This window comes from Podarcis muralis, chromosome 12 (assembly GCF_964188315.1).
Source record: "Podarcis muralis chromosome 12, rPodMur119.hap1.1, whole genome shotgun sequence".
Lineage (NCBI taxonomy): Eukaryota > Metazoa > Chordata > Lepidosauria > Squamata > Lacertidae > Podarcis > Podarcis muralis.
In genome coordinates, this window is record NC_135666.1 from 48,834,854 (window position 1) to 48,848,407 (window position 13,554).

The window sequence follows — 13,554 nt, forward strand, 5'->3', positions numbered from 1 at the left end:
TAACAAACGATATTTTAAACATTTTTTTCAACTCATTGTAAATCATTTCCCAGAATGCTTTTGTTATCTTGCACGTCCACCACATGTGGTAGAATGTGCCTTCTTTCTCCTTGCATTTCCAACAAACACTTGAAGCAGTTCTATACATCTTTGCTAATTTTCACCTGTGTATAGTTGTGTTAGGGACGTGGGTGGCGCTGTGGGTTAAACCACAGAACCTAGGATTTGCCAATCAGAAGGTCGGCGGTTCGAATCCCCGCAACGGGGTGAGTTCCCGTTGCTCAATCCCTGCTCCTGCCAACCTAGCAGTTCGAAAGCACGTCAAAGTGCAAGTAGATAAATAGGTACCGCTCTGGCGGGAAGGTAAACGGTGTTTCTGTGCGCTGCTCTGGTTTGCCAGAAGTGGCTTAGTCATGCTGGCCACATGACCCAGAAGCTGTATGCCGGCTCCCTCGGCCAGTAAAGCGAGATGAACGCCGCAACCCCAGAGTTGATCACGCCTGGACCTAATAGTCAGGGGTCCCTTTACCTTTATATAGTTATGTTGTCTGAGGTAAGACAATGTTTCTGTGACGCTTTATCTGCGATTGACCAGAAGCTCCACCTACAGCCCATCATATACCACCTTTGCTGCATCCTCGTATTCTGATCAGTGGTGCAGCTAAGACTGGACCTCCGAGCTAAAGTCCATGCCCCACCTATGGACATCCAGAAAGTGGCAGGTGATGGCAGCAGCGACAAACAAGTTCAATATCAGCACCCGAGCCCACAAAAGCCCACCAGAACTGACATTGGTTGCCACAGCATCCTTTCTTTCTTCTTCTTCTCATTTTTAAAAAATAAAGTCTGTGTAGTCTGGGGGCGGCTGGCTAAATATGTACAGTACATGGTTATAAAATGCTCATTTTATTATTTGTACCTTTAAAAATAGATTATCCTTATCTACAGCTAAATCTCACTTCTTCCCCAGTAAATGTGTTTTTTACCAGCAGGGCAGCCCAAGCAATTCCATTTTGTTCCTGAAGTCATGATGGTGCTAAGATTTAAGTGAGTGGCTCTTTTTAACAAAAAGGCTGGCACACTGAAGTGTGTGTGTGTGTGTGTGTGTGTGTGTGTTTTATTCTAACATAATGGGAATGTAGAAGTGGTTGTGAAGCATGGGGGGGGGAGGGGATACATGTTAATTGTGTGCTTTGCATGTGAAGTAAGTGTTTTAACTGATTTCAATATTGTGTTTTAATATTGTTGTAACCTGCCCTGGGGACTTTATGATGAAGAGAAGGTAAGAAATTGAATAATAACACTATTTAACACATTTGAATCATACACTCAATGCAAGCTTGAATTATTGTCTAAACTCTAAAGGACTTCGAAATATTTTCCTGGGCTTTCAGAAATCAGCCTCATATAACCAACATGCTTGTCTAGTTAATGCATGAAGGGGTTAATACCACAGAGTCAACTGTCCTGTCAGGTTTAGCTATGTCACCTCCCCTTACTTTGGGAGGAAATAGGTAATCAAGCCTATTGTTTTCCCCAGTCTACCTGAGAAACTCAGTGTGTGAGGAGGTTTGAGCTGGTTGCTCCAGCTCAACCGCATGGCTCTCACCAGCCACTCTTGAATTCCTGTACTAGGAATCTAGGAACTTTTACCACTTTGTAACTCAGCTACGTTTTACTGCCTGTGCAACTTTTCTGACTAATGTATGGAAAAGCACATGAATCTGACATTTGAAGAGCTTGTAAGTCAGGCTTCCCCAAACTCGGCCCTCCAGCTGTTTTGGGACTACAACTCCCATCATCCCTAGCTAACAGGACTGGTGGTCAGGGATGATGGGAATTGTAGTCCCAAAACAGCTGGAGGGCCGAGGTTGGGGATGCCTGTGTAAGTAAACCAATTTTTAACTTGCCAAACATTAGTAGTTTCCTATGCTGGGGGAAAAGTGAAACTTTGGAACTCTCTTGGAAGGGCATATTTTAAATGTCTACCAACCTATATCTCCATGTTTTCCTTTCCTGCATATTTTGTGACTTTAATTGTCATCTGAGGTTCTCTCACAAAAGAGTACTTGCCCCAAACCTGGATTTTGGCAACCAGGGAATTCTCCTTTTGTACATATACAATACTTTTGCACCAACAAGAAAAACATATGCTATGGATACATCCACTCCTTGCTTGTCGAGTGTTTGCTTTACATAAGATACGCAAACCATTCAAAACATTTTTGTAGTCAAGATCTCAGACTGAACTCTTAATTGGCTTAGATGAAGAGTCAAAGGTCTTTAACAATGTCTCAGGTTCTCATAATTTTCTACCTGTGCTTCTCCCACAGACGCTATTATCCAGAGATCTGCATTACTGAGTCATATTTAACGGAGCTGATTCAGCCTAATCACAGCTAATGGCATAAACTTTGCTTTAACTGGCACAATATTAACATAAATTCTGCTTCGTGAGGTTAGTAAATTTCTGGTGCCATCTAAGTACCGAGGCAAGTTGTTTTCAACCTTTAAGCAAAGTCCTAGCCAGGCAATGAATGGCCTTGCAAAACGATGAACTGCTTTGAAACAGATCCCATCACTTTGCTTTCCTCCCCAGAAGAATATCCCCCCCCACACACTAATGTTTATTTATATGACACTAAAATATAACTGCGAAACATGCGCTGAGCCATAGACCCCCCTTCACACAGGGTAGCAAAGCACATGTGTTGGGAATTTGAACAACAAATTCACAGAAATGGGCCGATCGGTACTAGGAAAGCATCATTCTAAGCTTTATGAGGGGGAAGTTGGGAGCAGGATGAACTCCTCAGAGGAACAGCTGCAGATCAGAAAGCGATTATCGCTTTCAGGCTCAAAGTACAAATACTTTCTGTTCTGCATGATACAGAACATGAAAGGACAAGCTGTCTGCAGCAATAGTTCACAATCTGTTTTCTGTGCTGGGACAAGTAATTTGAGAACCATGCACAGCACTGGCAAGGGAAGACGCATATGAAAGCATTGAGAGATGCAAAACAGAACCATTACGTTGGAGCAGAACGCTTTTATTTGTCTGTTTCCTTTGACTCTAAGAGCTCTTCCAGACTGGTGGGTTGTGGAGGGGTTTTTTTTTGGGGGGGGGAGGATATTCTGCAACATGTCATTGACATACTATATCATATCCTTCAACAAGTTGAATCCCAAAACTGGGACAGGTGTCTTCCTGTCCGTGCGAGTCACGTGACCTGTGAGACATCACAGAGCCCCAAAATATGTGCTTTCACAACACCAGAAAAGGTGTGCTTTGCCGTGCCCTGTGAGGTCGCTGTCCCCACAAAAGCACTTTTTCCCGAGCGATATCTCAGCACAAAATCATGGCACCCCAAATGGTAGGCGGGCTCTCAGAGGGAAAAAAGGGATGTCCTGGTTTTTCGGGGACACTTGTGGGATTTATACTGGACGGTATGTTTTAAGAGTTGTTCTGTAATGTTCCCATACACAGAACGGCACTTCCAGAGGCTGGGCCAGTTACTGCAGGCCTCCATGTTCCTCGATTTCATGTGGCAAAACATGAAGCTGCCTGACGCCGCCAAGTGGGACGAGGAGATTGACAGTGATGAGCTTTGGGTGCCAGCGGCATGCGGGGCAGAAGAGCTGGACACTCCTGCCAAGTTGGCACTGCTCTCACCGGTGGAATATGTTGAATTGGTTTCTTAAAAAATGTACGTTTTTGATTTTGTAAAGGCATAAATCTCCCAAGAGTGTCTTCCTATATACATCCCTTCCCCATCCCTGTTAAAAATGAAATAAAATTATTTAGCATTAAAAAACAACAACTTTTATTAATTTTTCAGTTTATACATCTCAAAATAAACATTTTACATAATATGGCGTGCCATATGAGATTGCTATCCCCCCCCAGAAGCCCTTTTTTCCAAGCGATATCTCAGCACAAAATCATGGCACCCTAAATGGTAAGCAGGCTCTGAGGGAAAAACTTGTGGGATTTATACTAGACTGTCTGTTTTAAGAGTTGTTCTGTAATGTTCCCCCACTATTATTGCATTATTGCTGTCCGCTATGGCACCACAAAAGCACAATGGCAGAAAAGCAAGATGACTTCCTTGTTTTGCTTGGAGAACACCTTCCAGGTGTATCAAGATGCAGAAAAAGCTGGGTTTGGAGTGGAATCTCTTATGCAGCTTCCCATGCGGCATTGTAAGAAAAGGTGGCAGGTCTCCATTGTTTCATGTAAAAAGGATGAAAGGTAAAGGACCCATGGACAGTTAAGTCCAGTCAAAGGCAACTATGGGGTTGAGGCACTCATCTCGCTTTCAGGCCAAGGGAGCCAGCGTTTGTCCACAGACAGCTTTCTGGGTCATGTGGCCAGCAGGACTAAACCGCTTCTGGCGCAACACAACAACGTGACGAGTGCCAGAGCGCACGGAAATGTCATTTACCTTCCCGCCGCAGCGGTACCTATTTATCTACTCACACTTTTGAACTGCTAGGTTGGCAAGAGCTGGGACAGAGCGATGGGAGCTCACCCCGTTGCGGGGATTCGAACTGCCAACCTTCCAATCGGCAAGTCCTAGACTCAGTGGTTTCGACCACAGCAACCCCCCCCCCATTTTTCATGTAACTTAGGCTATGAACAGCAGAGAACCTGCACAAGCAACGCTGACACGAAACCCTACATACATTAAGCAAAATAGAAACATTGCCACCCGACCCCCCCATCTCCCCCCCCAATCTCTCAACAAATGAAACTGATTTGTAAAAATGTTACGTGGAAAAAATATGAGACATTACGCATACTTCTGTAAAACAAGAAAATAATAATAATAATAATAATAATAATAATAATAATAATAATAATATGATTTCAGGTAGGATCTCTCCCAGTCCCACCAGGAGATGCTGGGGACTGAACCTGATGCCTTCTGCATGCTAAGCAGTTGTTCTACCACTGAGCTATGGCCCTAGCTCACAATATTGCTGTCAGGATAAAATGGAGAAGGTGGAGGCAGAAGTGTATATGCTCTGTGGAGGAAAGGTGGGATAGAAGTATAAGAAGGAATAAAGTATGTAAACTAGCCCATAAGTGAATAAACTACAGTATATTTTTAACTTACTCTCCTAATAATTTGTATATAAATTATAAAAGTGGTATATAAATTTGGTATTTTTTTTAAAAAGAGGAAATGTTCAGACTTTCAAACAGTGTGTTATGCCTGAGCCTTCATTGCTGAAACTCCCAACAGCATTTTCATGCTCACAAACACCTGATGAAGGCTTAAGGAACCATTGTGACATAACCCATTCAAGCAGATTTAAGGGGCAACAGGCTGTCAACAGTGGCAGTAGTTGGGAGCTCCCAGCTATTGAAAAGCCACATAGAGACTTTTCATACTGACTGAGGAATTAATTTCTTATTTAACGTTCCTAATTGCTGGACCGATTTAACAGGACTGGAGCTAAGATTTGCTTGCGTTTGGCCCCATTGATAGGGAACTGCCTGCTGCATCTTCTGCTTTGAAATCACCCTGGTCTTTGGGCCTCCAGCACCTTCTTCAACATGTCCAACCCATCCAAGAGGCGTATGATACTGGTGTTCCACTGGATTAGCAAGAAGCCCCTGACAGAGAAGCCGTGCTCTACCATCTCAGCCAGACCTTCTGCCTCTGCACCGGCTTGCAACACTCCTCACATTTCACCCTACTTCACGAGGAGCAAGACACAACCCGCTCCGCTCCGGAGGTCCAGCAGGCGCAAGGTGCTGCGATATCCGAATCTCACCGACACCAAGATTTTAAGATCTGTCATTGGCAGCGTTGGCCGGAAGAGAGCCCACAGGCGTGGCAAGCCAAAGAAGACTCCAGCGTAAACAGGAAAAGGGGAAGCAGCCTACTGGAGTTGCCACTGACAACCACTCTCAGCCTCCTTTTTCCCCTTCTGGCCCAGCATGCTTTGCGCGCACCCAACATGGCGGCGCCCAGCCCCAGCACGTCCCGACCGGCGTCCGCTTTCCCTTTCCCCTTCTTTGCCTCGACGGCTGGGGCTGAAAAACCCACGGAGGGGCAGCCTCTGCCGGCTGCCGAACTGAATAAGAAGCTGCCCTTTCAGGCCTGCATGGACTTCAGGAGTTGGACACGGGATCAGAGGAAGCAGTCGGACCTGCTATTCTTTTTTTATATATATAATTTTTATTGAATAATTTTATGTTACAAAAAACAATAGAGCCATACTACCACTAAATATAATTAAGAAATAAAAATTACATACATTGATATTTAGTTTGTTATTTGTTATTTACTGTCTTATTTCCTCCCAAACATTGCATACATATGAGTGTTTTTGTATGCGGACCTGCTATTCTCGCCAAGTGGGACGGGGAGATTGACACGTGATGAGCTTTGGGTGCCAGCGGCATGCGGGGCAGAAGAGCTGGACACTCCTGCCAAGTTGGCACTGCTCTCACCGTTGGATTATGCTGAATTGGTTTCTAAAAAAATGTATGTTTTTGATTTTGTAAAGGCATAAATCTCCCAAGAGTGTCTTTCTACATACATCCCTTCCCCATCGCCATTAAAAATGAAATAAAATTATTTTGCATAAAAAAACACCAATTTTTATTAATTTTTCAGTTTATACATCTCAAAATAAACATTTTACATAATATGGCGTGCCATATGAGATTGCTACCCCCCCAAAAAAATCACTTTTTTCCAAGCGATATCTCAGCACAAAATCATGGCACCCTAAATGGTAAGCAGGCTCTGAGGGGAAAACTTGTGGGATTTATACTAGACTGTCTGTTTTAAGAGTTGTTCTGTAATGTTCCCCCACTATTATTGCATTATTGCTGTCGGCTATGGCACCACAAAAGCACAATGGCAGAAAAGCAAGATGACTTCCTTGTTTTGGTCGGAAAACACCTTCCAGGTGTATCAAGATGCAGAAAAAGCTGAGTTTGGAGTGGAAATCTCTTAAGCAGCTTCCCATGCGGCAATGTAAGAAAAGGTGGCAGGTCTCCATTGTTTCATGTAAAAAGGATAAAAGGTCAAGGACCCATGGACAGTTAAGTCCAGTCAAAGGCAACTATGGGGTTGTGGCACTCATCTCGCTTTCAGACCAAGGGAGCCGGCGTTTGTCCACAGACAGCTTTCTGGGTCATGTGGCCAGCAGGACTAAACCGCTTCTGGCACAACACAACAACGTGACGAGTGCCAGAGCGCACGGAAATGTCATTTACCTTCCCGCCGCAGCGGTACCTATTTATCTACTCGCACTTTTGAACTGCTAGGTTGGCAAGAGCTGGGACAGAGCAACGGGAGCTCACCCCGTTGCGGGGATTCGAACCGCCGACCTTCCGATCGGCAAGTCCTAGACTCAGTGGTTTCGACCACAGCACCCCACCCCACCCATTTTTCATGTAACTTAGGCTATGAACAGCAGAGAACCTGCACAAGCAACGCTGACACGAAACCCTACATACATTAAGCAACATAGAAACATCGCCACCCGACCCCCCCATCTCCCCCCACCTTCCCCCCCAATGTCTCAACAAATGAAACTGATTTGTAAAAATGTTACATGGAAAAAATACGAGAGACATTATACATACTTCTGTAAAACAAGAAAATCTTTAATAAAATCATCATCATAATAATACAAGATTTCAGGCAGGATCTCTCCCAGTCCCACCAGGAGATGCTGGGGATTGAACCTGATGCCTTCTGCATGCTAAGCAGTTGTTCTACCACTGAGCTATGGCCCTAGCTCACAATATTGCTGTCAGGATAAAATGGAGAAGGTGGAGGCAGAAGTGTATATGCTCTGTGGAGGAAAGGTGGGATAGAAGTGTAAGAAGGAATAAAGTATGTAAACTAGCCCATAAGTGAATAAACTACAGTATATTTTTAACTTACTCTCCTAATAATTTGTATATAAATTATAAAAGTGGTATATAAATTTAGTAATTTTTTTTAAAAAGAGGAAATGTTCAGACTTTCAAACAGTATGTTGTGCCTGAGCCTTCATTGCTGAAACTCCCAACAGCATTTTCATGCTCACAAACTGCTGATGAAGGCTTCAGGAACCATTGTGACATAACCCATTCAAGCAGATTTAAGGGGCAACAGGCTGTCAACAGTGGCAGTAATTGGGAGCTCCCAGCTATTGAAAAGCCACATAGAGACTTTTCATACTGACTGAGGAATTAATTTCTTATTTAACGTTCCTAATTGCTGGATCGATTTAACAGGACTGGAGCTAAGATTTGCTTGGATTTGGCCCCATTGATAGGGAACTGCCTGCTGCATCTTCTGCTTTGAAGTCACCCTGGTCTTTGGGCCTCCAGCACCTTCTTCAACATGCCCAACCCATCCAAGAGGCGTATGATACTGGTGTTCCACTGGATTAGCAAGAAGCCCCTGACAGAGAAGCCGTGCTCTACCATCTCGGCCAGACCTTCTGCCTCTGCAGCGGCTTGCAACACTCCTCACATTTCACCCTACTTCACGAGGAGCAAGACACAACCCGCTCCGCTCCGGAGGTCCAGTAGGCGCAAGGTGCTGCGCTTTCCGAATCTCACCGACACCAAGATTTTAAGATCTGTCATTGGCAGCGTTGGCCGGAAGAGAGCCCACAGGCGTGGCAAGCCAAAGAAGACTCCAGCGTAAACAGGAAAAGGGGAAGCAGCCTACTGGAGTTGCCACTGACAACCACTCTCAGCCTCCTTTCCCCCCTTCTGGCCAAGCATGCTTTGCGCGCACCCAACATGGCGGCGCCCAGCCCCAGCACGTCCCGACCGGCATCCGCTTTCCCTTTCCCATTCTCCGCATCGACGGCTGGGGCTGAAAAACCCACGGAGGGGCAGCCTCTGCCGGCCGCCGAACTGAATAAGAAGAAGCCGCCCTGTCGGGACTGCACAGACTTCAGGAGTTGGACACGGGATCAGAGGAAGCAGTCGGACCTGCTATTTTTTTTTTTTTATAATTTTTATTGAATACTTTTATGTTACAAAAAACAATAGAGCCATACTACCACTAAATATAATTAAGAAATAAAAATTACATACATTGATATTTAGTTTGTTATTTGTTATTTACTGTCTTATTTCCTCCCAAACATTGCATACATATGAGTGTTTTTGTATGCGGACCTGCTATTCTCGCCAAGTGGGACGGGGAGATTGACACGTGATGAGCTTTGGGTGCCAGCGGCATGCGGAGCAGAAGAGCTGGACACTCCTGCCAAGTTGGCACTGCTCTCACCAGTGGAATATGTTGAATTGGTTTCTAAAAAAATGTATGTTTTTGATTTTGTAAAGGCATAGATCTCCCGAGAGTGTCTTTCTACATACATCCCTTCCCCATCCCCGTTAAAAATGAAATAAAATTATTTAGCATTAAAAAACAACAATTTTTATTAATTTTTCAGTTTATACATCTCAAAATAAACATTTTACATAATATGGCGTGCCATATGAGATTGCTAACCCCCCCCCAAAAGCACTTTTTTCCAAGCGATATCTCAGCACAAAATCATGGCACCCTAAATGTTAAGCAGGCTCTGAGGGAAAAACCTGTGGGATTTATACTAGACTGTCTGTTTTAAGAGTTGTTCTGTAATGTTCCCCCACTATTATTGCATTATTGCTGTCCGCTATGGCACCACAAAAGCACAATGGCAGAAAAGCAAGATGACTTCCTTGTTTTGGTTGGAGAACACCTTCCAGGTGTGTCAAGATGCAGAAAAAGCTGGGTTTGGAGTGGAAATCTCTTAAGCAGCTTCCCATGCGGCAATGTAAGAAAAGGTGGCAGGTCTCCATTGTTTCATGTAAAAAGGATAAAAGGTAAAGGACCCCTGGACAGTTAAGTCCAGTCAAAGGCAACTATGGGGTTGAGGCACTCATCTCGCTTTCAGACCAAGGGAGCCAGCGTTTGTCCACAGACAGCTTTCTGGGTCATGTGGCCAGCAGGACTAAACCGCTTCTGGCACAACACAACAACGTGACGAGTGCCAGAGCACACGGAAATGTCATTTACCTTCCCGCCGCAGCGGTACCTATTTATCTACTCGCACTTTTGAACTGCTAGGTTGGCAAGAGCTGGGACACAGCAACGGGAGCTCAGCCCGTTGCGGGGATTCGAACCACCGACCTTCCGATCGGCAAGTCCTAGACTCAGTGGTTTCGATCACAGCACCCCCCCCCCCCATTTCTCATGTAACTTAGGCTATGAACAGCAGAGAACCTGCACAAGCAACGCTGACACGAAACCCTACATACATTAAGCAAAATAGCAACATTGCCACCCGACCCCCCCATCTCCCCCCCACCTTCCCCCCCAATGTCTCAACAAATGAAACTGATTTGTAAAAATGTTACATGGAAAAAATACGAGAGACATTATACATACTTCTGTAAAACAAGAAAATCTTTAATAAAATCATCATCATAATAATACAAGATTTCAGGCAGGATCTCTCCCAGTCCCACCAGGAGATGCTGGGGATTGAACCTGATGCCTTCTGCATGCTAAGCAGTTGTTCTACCACTGAGCTATGGCCCTAGCTCACAATATTGCTGTCAGGATAAAATGGAGAAGGTGGAGGCAGAAGTGTATATGCTCTGTGGAGGAAAGGTGGGATAGAAGTGTAAGAAGGAATAAAGTATGTAAACTAGCCCATAAGTGAATAAACTACAGTATATTTTTAACTTACTCTCCTAATAATTTGTATATAAATTATAAAAGTGGTATATTAATTTGGTAATTTTTTTAAAAAAGAGGAAATGTTCAGACTTTCAAACAGTGTGTTATGCCTGAGCCTTCATTGCTGAAACTCCCAACAGCATTTTCATGCTCACAAACACCTGATGAAGGCTTAAGGAACCATTGTGACATAACCCATTCAAGCAGATTTAAGGGGCAACAGACTGTCAACAGTGGCAGTAGTTGGGAGCTCCCAGCTATTGAAAAGCCACATAGAGACTTTTCATACTGCCTGAGGAATTAATTTCTTATTTAACGTTCCTAATTGCTGGATCGATTTAACAGGACGGGAGCTAAGATTTGCTTGCATTTGGCCCCATTGATAGGGAACTGCCTGCTGCATCTTCTGCTTTGAAATCACCCTGGTCTTTGGGCCTCCAGCACCTTCTTCAACATGTCCAACCCATCCAAGAGGCGTATGATACTGGTGTTCCACTGGATTAGCAAGAAGCCCCTGACAGAGAAGCCGTGCTCTACCATCTCGGCCAGACCTTCTGCCTCTGCTTGCAACACTCCTCACATTTCACCCTACTTCACGAGGAGCAAGACACAACCCGCTCCGCTCCGGAGGTCCAGCAGGCGCAAGGTGCTGCGATTTCCGAATCTGACCGACACCAAGATTTTAAGATCTGTCATTGGCAGCGTCGGCCGGAAGAGAGCCCGCAGGCGTGGCAAGCCAAAGAAGACTATAGCGTAAACAGGAAAAGGGGAAACGGCCTACTGGAGTTGCCACTGACAACCACTCTCAGCCTCCTTTTCCCCCTTCTGGCCCAGCATGCTTTACGCGCACCCAACATGGCGGCACCCAGCCCCAGCACGTCCCGACCGGCATCCGCTTTCCCTTTCCCATTCTCCGCATCGACGGCTGGGGCTGAAAAACCCACGGAGGGGCAGCCTCTGCCGGCCGCCGAACTGAATAAGAAGAAGCCGCCCTGTCGGGACTGCACAGACTTCAGGAGTTGGACACGGGATCAGAGGAAGCAGTCGGACCTGCTATTCTTTTTTTTAAATAATTTTTATTGAATACTTTTATGTTACAAAAAACAATAGAGCCATACTACCACTAAATATAATTAAGAAATAAAAATTACATACATTGATATTTAGTTTGTTATTTGTTATTTACTGTCTTATTTCCTCCCAAACATTGCATACATATGAGTGTTTTTGTATGCGGACCTGCTATTCTCGCCAAGTGGGACGGGGAGATTGACACGTGTCGATCTTTGGGTGCCAGCGGCACGCGGGGCAGAAGAGCTGGACACTCCTGCCAAGTTGGCACTGCTCTCACCAGTGGAATATGTTGAATTGGTTTCTAAAAAAATGTATGTTTTTGATTTTGTAAAGGCATAGATCTCCCGAGAGTGTCTTTCTACATACATCCCTTCCCCATCCCCGTTAAAAATGAAATAAAATTATTTAGCATTAAAAAACAACAATTTTTATTAATTTTTCAGTTTATACATCTCAAAATAAACATTTTACATAATATGGCGTGCCATATGAGATTGCTATCCCCCCCCCAAAAGCACTTTTTTCCAAGCGATATCTCAGCACAAAATCATGGCACCCTAAATGGTAAGCAGGCTCTGAGGGAAAAACCTGTGGGATTTATACTAGACTGTCTGTTTTAAGAGTTGTTCTGTAATGTTCCCCCACTATTATTGCATTATTGCTGTCCGCTATGGCACCACAAAAGCACAATGGCAGAAAAGCAAGATGACTTCCTTGTTTTGGTTGGAGAACACCTTCCAGGTGTGTCAAGATGCAGAAAAAGCTGGGTTTGGAGTGGAAATCTCTTAAGCAGCTTCCCATGCGGCAATGTAAGAAAAGGTGGCAGGTCTCCATTGTTTCATGTAAAAAGGATAAAAGGTAAAGGACCCCTGGACAGTTAAGTCCAGTCAAAGGCAACTATGGGGTTGAGGCACTCATCTCGCTTTCAGACCAAGGGAGCCAGCGTTTGTCCACAGACAGCTTTCTGGGTCATGTGGCCAGCAGGACTAAACCGCTTCTGGCACAACACAACAACGTGACGAGTGCCAGAGCACACGGAAATGTCATTTACCTTCCCGCCGCAGCGGTACCTATTTATCTACTCGCACTTTTGAACTGCTAGGTTGGCAAGAGCTGGGACACAGCAACGGGAGCTCAGCCCGTTGCGGGGATTCGAACCACCGACCTTCCGATCGGCAAGTCCTAGACTCAGTGGTTTCGATCACAGCACCCCCCCCCCCATTTCTCATGTAACTTAGGCTATGAACAGCAGAGAACCTGCACAAGCAACGCTGACACGAAACCCTACATACATTAAGCAAAATAGCAACATTGCCACCCGACCCCCCCATCTCCCCCCCACCTTCCCCCCCAATGTCTCAACAAATGAAACTGATTTGTAAAAATGTTACATGGAAAAAATACGAGAGACATTATACATACTTCTGTAAAACAAGAAAATCTTTAATAAAATCATCATCATAATAATACAAGATTTCAGGCAGGATCTCTCCCAGTCCCACCAGGAGATGCTGGGGATTGAACCTGATGCCTTCTGCATGCTAAGCAGTTGTTCTACCACTGAGCTATGGCCCTAGCTCACAATATTGCTGTCAGGATAAAATGGAGAAGGTGGAGGCAGAAGTGTATATGCTCTGTGGAGGAAAGGTGGGATAGAAGTGTAAGAAGGAATAAAGTATGTAAACTAGCCCATAAGTGAATAAACTACAGTATATTTTTAACTTACTCTCCTAATAATTTGTATATAAATTATAAAAGTGGTATATTAATTTGGTAA